This window comes from Argopecten irradians, chromosome 14 (genome assembly GCF_041381155.1).
Source record: "Argopecten irradians isolate NY chromosome 14, Ai_NY, whole genome shotgun sequence".
Lineage (NCBI taxonomy): Eukaryota > Metazoa > Mollusca > Bivalvia > Pectinida > Pectinidae > Argopecten > Argopecten irradians.
The window spans coordinates 31,115,922-31,127,882 of NC_091147.1; positions in this window are offsets into that span (position 1 = coordinate 31,115,922).

Genomic DNA, 11,961 nt, shown 5'->3' on the forward strand with positions numbered 1-11,961 from the left:
ATAATATATCTTCGTTGAACTATACCTATAATATATCTCCGTTTGTATGGCAAAGCATGTAGGCCATTGAACTATACCTATAATGTATCTCCGTTTGTATGACAAAGCATGTAGGCCATTGAACTATACCTATAATATATTTTCGTTCATATGACAAAGCATGTAGGCCATTGAACTATACCTATAATGTATCTGCGTTGAATTATCCCTATAAGATATCTCCGTTTGTACGATAAAGCATGTAGGCCATTGAACTATACCTATCATGTATCTCCGTTTGTATGACAATACATGTAGGCCATTGAACTATACCTATAATATATATCCGTTTGTATGACAATACATGTAGGCCGTTGAACTATACCTATAATGTATCTCCGTTTGTATGACAATACATGTAGGCCATTGAACTATACCTATAATGTATCTCCGTTTGTATATCAAAGCATGAAGGCCATTGAACTATACCTATAATATATCTCCGTTTGTATGACAATACATGTAGGCCATTGAACTATACCTATAATGTATCTCCGTTTGTATGACAATACATGTAGGCCGTTGAACTATACCTATAATATATCTCCGTTTGTATGGCAAAGCATGAAGGCCATTGAACTATACCTATATTCTATCTCCGTTTGTATGACAAAGCATGTAGGCCATTGAACTATACCTATAATGTATCTCCGTTTGTATGACAAAGCATGTAGGCCATTGAACTATACCTATAATATATCTCCGTTTGTATGGCAAAGCATGAAGGCCATTGAACTTTACCTATATTCTATCTCCGTTTGTATGACAACACATGTAGGCCATTGAACTATATCTATAATGTATCTCCGTTCGTCTGACAAAGCATGTAGGTCATATAACTATACCTATAATATACCTTCGTTCGTAATACAAAGCATGTAGGCCATTGAACTATACCTATAATGTATCTCCGTTCGTATGGCAATACATGTAGGTCATTGGACTATACCTATAATATATCTCCGTTCGTATGGCAAAGTATTTAAGCCATTGAACTATACCTATACTGTAACTCCGTTCGTTTGACAAAGCATGTAGGCCATTGAACTAATTATATAATGTATTTCCGTTCGTATGACAAAGCATGTAGTCCGTTGAACTATACCTATAATGTATCTCCGTTTGTATGACAAAGCATATAGGCCATTTTATTATACCTGTTACGTATCTCCGTTCTATGACAATACATGTAGGCCATTGAACTAATTATATAATGTATTTCCGTTCGTATGACAATACATGTAGGCTGTTGAACTATACCTATAATGTATCTCTGTTTGTATGACAATACAAGTAGGCCATTGAACTATACCTATAATGTATCTCCGTTCGTATGACAATACATGTAGGCCATTGAACTATACCTATAATATATCTCCGTTTGTATGACAAAGCATGCAGGCCATTGAATTATCCCTATAATTTATCTCCGTTTATATGACAAAGCATGTAGGCCATTGAACTATACCTATAATGTATCTCCGTTTGTATGACAAAGCATGTAGGCCATTGAACTATACCTATAATATATCTTCGTTCATATAACAAAGCATGTAGGCCATTGAACTAAACCTATAATATATCTCCGTTTGTATGACAAAGCATGTAGGCCATTGAACTATACCTATAATGTATCTCCGTTTGTATGACAATACATGTAGGCCATTGAACTATACCTATAATATATCTTCGTTGAACTATACCTACAATGTATAATATATCTCCGTTTGTATGGCAAAGCATGTAGGCCATTGAACTATACCTATAATGTATCTCCGTTGGTATGACAATACATGTAGGCCGTTGAACTATACCTGTAACGTATATCCGTTTGTATGACAATACATGTAGGCCATTGAACTAAACCTATAATATATCTCCGTTTGTATGACAAAGCATGTAGGCCATTGAACTATACCTATAATGTATCTCCGTTTGTATGACAATACATGTAGGCCATTGAACTATACCTATAATATATCTTCGTTGAACTATACCTACAATGTATAATATATCTCCGTTTGTATGGCAAAGCATGTAGGCCATTGAACTATACCTATAATGTATCTCCGTTTGTATGACAAAGCATGTAGGCCATTGAACTATACCTATAATATATTTTCGTTCATATGACAAAGCATGTAGGCCATTGAACTATACCTATAATGTATCTGCGTTGAATTATCCCTATAAGATATCTCCGTTTGTACGATAAAGCATGTAGGCCATTGAACTATACCTATCATGTATCTCCGTTTGTATGACAATACATGTAGGCCATTGAACTATACCTATAATATATATCCGTTTGTATGACAATACATGTAGGCCATTGAACTATACCTATAATGTATCTCCGTTTGTATATCAAAGCATGAAGGCCATTGAACTATACCTATAATATATCTCCGTTTGTATGACAAAACATGTAGGCCATTGAACTATACCTATAATATATCTCCGTTTGTATGGCAAAGCATGAAGGCCATTGAACTATACCTATATTCTATCTCCGTTTGTATGACAAAACATGTAGGCCATTGAACTATACCTATAATATATCTTCGTTCATATAACAAAGCATGTAGGCCATTGAACTAAACATATAATATATCTCCGTTTGTATGACAAAGCATGTAGGCCATTGAACTATACCTATAATGTATCTCCGTTTGTATGACAATACATGTAGGCCATTGAACTATACCTATAATATATCTTCGTTGAACTATACCTATAATAATATATCTCCGTTTGTATGGCAAAGCATGTAGGCCATTGAACTATACCTATAATGTATCTCCGTTTGTATGACAAAGCATGTAGGCCATTGAACTATACCTATAATATATTTTCGTTCATATGACAAAGCATGTAGGCCATTGAACTATACCTATAATGTATCTGCGTTGAATTATCCCTATAAGATATCTCCGTTTGTACGATAAAGCATGTAGGCCATTGAACTATACCTATCATGTATCTCCGTTTGTATGACAACACATGTAGGCCATTGAACTATATCTATAATGTATCTCCGTTCGTCTGACAAAGCATGTAGGTCATATAACTATACCTATAATATACCTTCGTTCGTAATACAAAGCATGTAGGCCATTGAACTATACCTATAATGTATCTCCGTTCGTATGGCAATACATGTAGGTCATTGGACTATACCTATAATATATCTCCGTTCGTATGGCAAAGTATTTAAGCCATTGAACTATACCTATACTGTAACTCCGTTCGTTTGACAAAGCATGTAGGCCATTGAACTAATTATATAATGTATTTCCGTTCGTATGACAAAGCATGTAGTCCGTTGAACTATACCTATAATGTATCTCCGTTTGTATGACAAAGCATATAGGCCATTTTATTATACCTGTTACGTATCTCCGTTCTATGACAATACATGTAGGCCATTGAACTAATTATATAATGTATTTCCGTTCGTATGACAATACATGTAGGCTGTTGAACTATACCTATAATGTATCTCTGTTTGTATGACAATACAAGTAGGCCATTGAACTATACCTATAATGTATCTCCGTTCGTATGACAATACATGTAGGCCATTGAACTATACCTATAATATATCTCCGTTTGTATGACAAAGCATGCAGGCCATTGAATTATCCCTATAATTTATCTCCGTTTATATGACAAAGCATGTAGGCCATTGAACTATACCTATAATGTATCTCCGTTTGTATGACAAAGCATGTAGGCCATTGAACTATACCTATAATATATCTTCGTTCATATAACAAAGCATGTAGGCCATTGAACTAAACCTATAATATATCTCCGTTTGTATGACAAAGCATGTAGGCCATTGAACTATACCTATAATGTATCTCCGTTTGTATGACAATACATGTAGGCCATTGAACTATACCTATAATATATCTTCGTTGAACTATACCTACAATGTATAATATATCTCCGTTTGTATGGCAAAGCATGTAGGCCATTGAACTATACCTATAATGTATCTCCGTTGGTATGACAATACATGTAGGCCGTTGAACTATACCTGTAACGTATATCCGTTTGTATGACAATACATGTAGGCCATTGAACTAAACCTATAATATATCTCCGTTTGTATGACAAAGCATGTAGGCCATTGAACTATACCTATAATGTATCTCCGTTTGTATGACAATACATGTAGGCCATTGAACTATACCTATAATATATCTTCGTTGAACTATACCTACAATGTATAATATATCTCCGTTTGTATGGCAAAGCATGTAGGCCATTGAACTATACCTATAATGTATCTCCGTTTGTATGACAAAGCATGTAGGCCATTGAACTATACCTATAATATATTTTCGTTCATATGACAAAGCATGTAGGCCATTGAACTATACCTATAATGTATCTGCGTTGAATTATCCCTATAAGATATCTCCGTTTGTACGATAAAGCATGTAGGCCATTGAACTATACCTATCATGTATCTCCGTTTGTATGACAATACATGTAGGCCATTGAACTATACCTATAATATATATCCGTTTGTATGACAATACATGTAGGCCATTGAACTATACCTATAATGTATCTCCGTTTGTATATCAAAGCATGAAGGCCATTGAACTATACCTATAATATATCTCCGTTTGTATGACAAAACATGTAGGCCATTGAACTATACCTATAATATATCTCCGTTTGTATGGCAAAGCATGAAGGCCATTGAACTATACCTATATTCTATCTCCGTTTGTATGACAAAACATGTAGGCCATTGAACTATACCTATAATATATATTCGTTCATATAACAAAGCATGTAGGCCATTGAACTAAACATATAATATATCTCCGTTTGTATGACAAAGCATGTAGGCCATTGAACTATACCTATAATGTATCTCCGTTTGTATGACAATACATGTAGGCCATTGAACTATACCTATAATATATCTTCGTTGAACTATACCTATAATATATCTCCGTTTGTATGGCAAAGCATGTAGGCCATTGAACTATACCTATAATGTATCTCCGTTTGTATGACAAAGCATGTAGGCCATTGAACTATACCTATAATATATTTTCGTTCATATGACAAAGCATGTAGGCCATTGAACTATACCTATAATGTATCTGCGTTGAATTATCCCTATAAGATATCTCCGTTTGTACGATAAAGCATGTAGGCCATTGAACTATACCTATCATGTATCTCCGTTTGTATGACAATACATGTAGGCCATTGAACTATACCTATAATATATATCCGTTTGTATGACAATACATGTAGGCCGTTGAACTATACCTATAATGTATCTCCGTTTGTATGACAATACATGTAGGCCATTGAACTATACCTATAATGTATCTCCGTTTGTATATCAAAGCATGAAGGCCATTGAACTATACCTGTAATATATCTCCGTTTGTATGACAATACATGTAGGCCATTGAACTATACCTATAATGTATCTCCGTTTGTATGACAATACATGTAGGCCATTGAACTATACCTATAATATATATCCGTTTGTATGACAATACATGTAGGCCGTTGAACTATACCTATAATATATCTCCGTTTGTATGGCAAAGCATGAAGGCCATTGAACTATACCTATATTCTATCTCCGTTTGTATGACAAAGCATGTAGGCCATTGAACTATACCTATAATGTATCTCCGTTTGTATGACAAAGCATGTAGGCCATTGAACTATACCTATAATATATCTCCGTTTGTATGGCAAAGCATGAAGGCCATTGAACTTTACCTATATTCTATCTCCGTTTGTATGACAAAACATGTAGGCCATTGAACTATACCTATAATATATCTCCGTTTGTATGGCAAAGCATGTAGGCCATTGAACTTTACCTATATTCTATCTCCGTTTGTATGACAAAACATGTAGGCCATTGAACTATACCTATAATATATCTCTGTTTGTATGACAAACCATGTAGGCCATTGAACTATACCTATAATATATCTCCGTTTGTATGGCAAAGCATGAAGGCCATTGAACTATACCTATAATATATATCCGTTTATATGGCAATACATGTCGGCCATTGAACTATATCTATAATATATCTTCGTTCATATGACAAAACATGTAGGCCATTGAACTATACCTATAATATATCTCCGTTTGTATGACAATACATGTAGGCCATAGAACTATACGTGTAATGTATGTACGTTTGTATGACAATACATGTAGGCCGTTGAACAATACCTATAATTTATCTCCGTTGAATTATCTCTATAACATATCTCCGTTTGTATGACAAAACATGTAGGCCATGTAACTATACCTATAATGTATCTCCGTTTATTTGACAATACATGTAGGCCATTGAACTATCCCTATAATGTATCTCCGTTTGTATGATAATACATGTAGGCCGTTGAACAATACCTATAATTTATCTCCGTTGAATTATCTCTATAACATATCTCCGTTTGTATGACAATACATGTAGGCCATTGAACTATATCTATACTGTATCTCCGTTTGTATGACAATACATGTAGACCATTGAACTATACCTATTAATATATCTCCGTTTGTATGACAAAGCCTTTAGGCCATTGAAATATTCCTATAATGTATCTCCGTATTTTCGACAAAGCATGTAGGCCATTGAACTATACCTATATTATATATTCGTTTGTATGACAATACATGTTTGCCATTGAACTATACCTATAATGTATCTCCGTTGGTATGACAATACATGTAGGCCGTTGAACTATACCTATAATGTATATCCGTTTGTATGACAATACATGTAGGCCATTGAACTATACCTATAATATATATCCGTTTGTATGACAATACATGTAGGCCGTTGAACTATACCTGTAATGTATATCCGTTTATATGACAAAACATGTAGACCATTAAACTATACCTATAATGTAACTCCGTTCGTAAGACAAAGCATGTAGGCCATTGAACTATCCATATAATGTATCTCCGTTCGTATGACAATACATGTAGGCCATTGGACTATACCTATAATGTATCTCCGTTCGTAGGGCAAAGTATGTAAGCCATTGAACTATACCTTTAATGTAGGCCATTCAACTATACCTATAATATATATCCGTTTGTATGACAATACATGTCGGCCATTGAACTATACCTATAATGTATCTCCGTTTTTATGACAATACATGTCGGCCATTGAACTATACCTATAATGTATCTCCGTTTTTATGACAATACATGTCGGCCATTGAACTATACCTATAATGTATCTCCGTTTTTATGACAATACATGTAGGCCATTGAACTATACCTATAATGTATCTCCGTTTTTATGACAATACATGTCGGCCATTGAACTATACCTATAATGTATCTCCGTTTTTATGACAATACATGTCGGCCATTGAACTATACCTATAATGTATCTCCGTTTTTATGACAATACATGTCGGCCATTGAACTATACCTATAATGTATCTCCGTTTTTATGACAATACATGTAGGCCAATTAAAGTGTTTATAATATTACGTCCATTGACCATGTTTAGACGTTTTAGGGGTCTTGATCAAAAATCGATAAAAATCACATTATAAATTGTACTATACAAGGCAAAGGGTGAAAAACTCCTAGAGACAAAAAAGTTCTACCTCACCTCACCTTCTAGCATGCTTTCTTTCAGAATCACCCTACATGACTATACAAAAAGTTGTCGCTTAGACGATAGCATCCTTGTTTTAACATAACATGACACTAAAGTGTCCTCAATCAGGTCGAGGAAAAACCATGTTGCCACTTCCTCATACGTTATACATGTATTTTACCGGGTATCTTCGCTGTGAAGGTTAAGTCACAGGTTAATGGTGACTTTTCATTTCAATCATCCTATGGAATTGCAGCCCATGTTAACATACTAAAGGGAGATAATTTTGGCCGGTAGGTCTAACTTTTGATTTACCAATAACTGTAATGTAAGCCCAACAGTGAGCAAACAGCTTAAATTCTATTTAATGTTAGGCTTGCACTGTGGCGCGAGAACAGGTTTTTTCGGTATAATAAACAATTTATTATACCCGAAAAATACCGCGGCATGTCATATTTCCCTCCCTACCGACAGGACAATAAATAATACATAATATGATTTTACCGATTTTTAAACTAAACCCCTAAAACGTCTAAAATGGTCTATGGGTCCTGGTGAGTATATTTTGATATAAACATTAACTAATTCTCAGTTCCTTGTGTACTTATGCATTCCGACAGAGACTCAGAACCCAGTCATATTATACTGACAAAGGGCAAACCAATCGTCCCTCTTCATTTACGGTATGAGCACAGCAGGAGCAGAAACAGAACCTACCACATTTATAGACTATACTTTGTCACAGCAAGGGGAAAATCAAAACGGTTAATTCACGGTCATAAGAAAAACGGAGTCAAGTGAGATGTTAGTAAGAAGAAAGTCAGGAGAAGAATACAAAAGGTAAAATAGTAAAAGAAGTCTTTCACGATTATACAATATAGGTAGCAGGTACAATTCTAATCCCTACATACAGGTAAAAAAAACAGCTACTTGGTATTCCTACATATATCAACCCTGAGCAGTCTTAGAAGGCGAAACAGTTGTATGATACATAAATTGAATAAAAGTTTTCTTCATTTTAATTAGAAGTGTGCAACATCAGATTTAATATATATATATATATATATATAATAAAAGTCAACGACTTTCCTCTTGTACATTCACCATTTCATGATGGCTCTTCAGGAGTAGAATTTTTTTTCTACTCCTGAAGAGCCATCATGAAATGGTGAATGTACAAGAGGAAAGTCGTTGACTTTTATTTTTTATATATTCAACTCTACATGGACACGTACTTTTTTCTTGTATATCTAGGTTAAACAAATCTCACTTGCAAAAATCATAATATTATGATGATTTAAAAAAGATCATGCTCACTGACCATATGCTTAAGACACTTTCATGAATATAGACCCAGGGTGTTCGATGTCCCTAGTGAAAGATCTACACGTAAAAGACTTGAGGTATAACTGAATCACTGGGGATTATCATTGTTGCAGTAATGTGATACGGTGACGCGGTCTATGATGGATTATCCTTCATTTTTAAACCTAATTTATTGTTTAGGTATATAAAAATTCACATCAAGGACTTAAAATAACATGTAAAGTTAACTATCATATCACATTATCGTCATTCTTCACCAATGTATTAATGGGGTCACGCCGTCATTTAGATATGGTGGTGACGGATTGGCCCACTCTACACATCAGTATCCATTAATAGCCTAACCAGCCGGATGATCTATCAGAGCTATATTTAGGCAAGATTTGATGCTTATGCAATTACGAAGGCCTTTTTTCTACTTTTTTACTTTCGTTTCAGATATTTTTTTTATTTTTATGAACTAAACAGCACAAGCACTCATTTGAATTTAGATAAATCGATCGTGCTTGTCACAAATATTTACATTGGTTTAATTTTTACTTCATCAGTCCATGAAACAAAAAAAAAACGTCGTCGTGTGTTACTTCGATAATTCGCTTCTGATTGGCTGAGATAACGGTGTAATGATTTCATAGAAAGGGGAATCCTAACAATAAATTTGTAATTTTAAGAGAAAAACTAAGTTAATTGAATTATAAGGATTATTTCAGTATATTTTTATATTATGGATATTATAACAAAAATCTGATTGTACTCTCATCATAAAGCGCTTCATGGTTTTATTCAATAATGTTTAATCGTGGAAAATCGGATCCTATCTGATATTCTAAGTGATAGTCACAAGTTTCAGCCTAATGATAAATGTGAACGGATGATATCTATGTATCTATAGGGTTCAATGGGTAACAACAATGACGGTGTCCATCAAAAATAAAAATATCCTCTAGAATATCATAGTCCAGGACTCACCATAACATGTACAAACTTTTAGGGGAAATCTGGTCGTCGTCCTGTGATAATGCTATCCTTTCCGATGATATATAGATAAACGTACTTTGGGGGCTGGTGTCGGCACAGATTGATCTGATTCCAAACAGTGTTCTGGTGATGGCAGACATAGGTAAGACCAGACTGGCCACCAGTCTCTAGAATATTGAAAAAAATCACTAAAATTTGGCTTGATTATTTTTGTCTCTACTACATGTCTGATTCTAGAGTTTCCTAAGTTTCAAACTAGGGGGAGATAATCTAGTAAAGAACAGCTGAGAAAGTCTTATCAACAACTTAGGGTCTGGTGGCCAGTCTAAGATAAGACACGTGCGTGTTTAATTTAACATCAGTATTTTGTATTACTGGGGCAATAGTGGGTTGCTGTTGAACCTCAGTTTTAGTACAAAACTTTTCACAGTATTACAAGAATATATTGTTTATCTTTAGTTTGTATTCATTAGTAGATTAAATCGTTACGACCATCCAATCAAAGTGAACAGATTATTTATAACCAGGCGAAATCCCAACAGATTGGCAGACAAAGTGACCGATTACAAAGCATCCCAGATGGTACCAAAATATTAATTTTATAGTGCATAGATTTTGTGTCGTAACTCATGTTGATAAGGCATCATATATCCTTGTCTGTCCATTTGATTACTAACATTTTCAAAGCATAATTCATCAAACCTGATAGTTTTCAATAGATCATTAAATAAAACATAACATGACAAATAATTTCGTCCAATTAAGGCACATATAACTTTAACATTTTGTGTGTAACTTTTGTAAATGTACCCCGTTATTTAATATTTAGTTTGTAACTTATTACATTGCAAATGTACCCCTTAACCTAAGCTTTCGTTTGTAACCTATGTTAATATACCCCGTTATTTCAAGTTTTGGGTGTAACTGTTGTAAATGTAGCCAGTTATTTCAGGTTTTTGGTGTAACTTTTGTAAATGTTCCCCGTTATTTCAGGTTTTGAGTGTAAATTTTGTAAATGTGCTCCGTTATTTCAGGTTTTGGTGTAACTTTTGTAAATGCACCCCGTTATTTCAGAATTTTGTGCTTAACTTTTGTAAATGTACCCCGTTATTTCAGGTTTTGTGTGTAAATTTTGTAAATGTAGCCCGTTATTTTAGGCTATGTGTGTAACTTTTGTAAATATACACCGTTATTTCAGGTTTTGGGAGTAACTTTTGTAAATGTACCCCGTCATTTCAGGTTTTGTGTGTAACTTATGTTTATATACCCCGTTATTTCAGGTTTTGGGTGTAACTTTTGTAAATGTACCCCATTATTTCAGGTTTTGAGTGTTAATTTTGTAAATGCACCATGTTATTTCAGGTTTTGGGTGTAACTTTTGTAAATACACCCGGTTATTTCAGGTTTTGTGTGTAACTTTTGTAAATGTACCCCGTTATTTCATGTTTTGGGTGTAACTTTTGTAAATATACACCGTTATTTCAGGTTTTGGGAGTAACTTTTGTAAATGTACCCCGTTATTTCAGGTTTTGTGTGTAAATTTTGTAAATCCACCCCGTTATTTCAGGTTTTGAGTGTAACTTTTGTAAATATACACCGTTATTTCAGGTTCTGGGTGTAACTTTTGTAAATGTACCCCGTTATTTCAGGTTTTGGGTGTAACGTACTTACCTGTACCCCTTTACTTAAGGTTGTATGTGACTTATATACATATACTATATGGTTTTGTATGTAACTTATGTAAATGTACTATATTTTGTATGTAACTTATGTAAATGTACTATATTTTGTATGTAACTTATGTAAATGTACTATGGTTTTGTATGTAACTTATGTAAATGTTCCCTTTTAATTAAGGTTACATGTAACTTATGTAAATGTACTATAGTTTTGTATGTAACTGCTGTACATGTGTACTATAGTTTTGTATGTAAATGTACCCCCTTTACTTAAGGTTTTATGTAACTTATGTAAATGT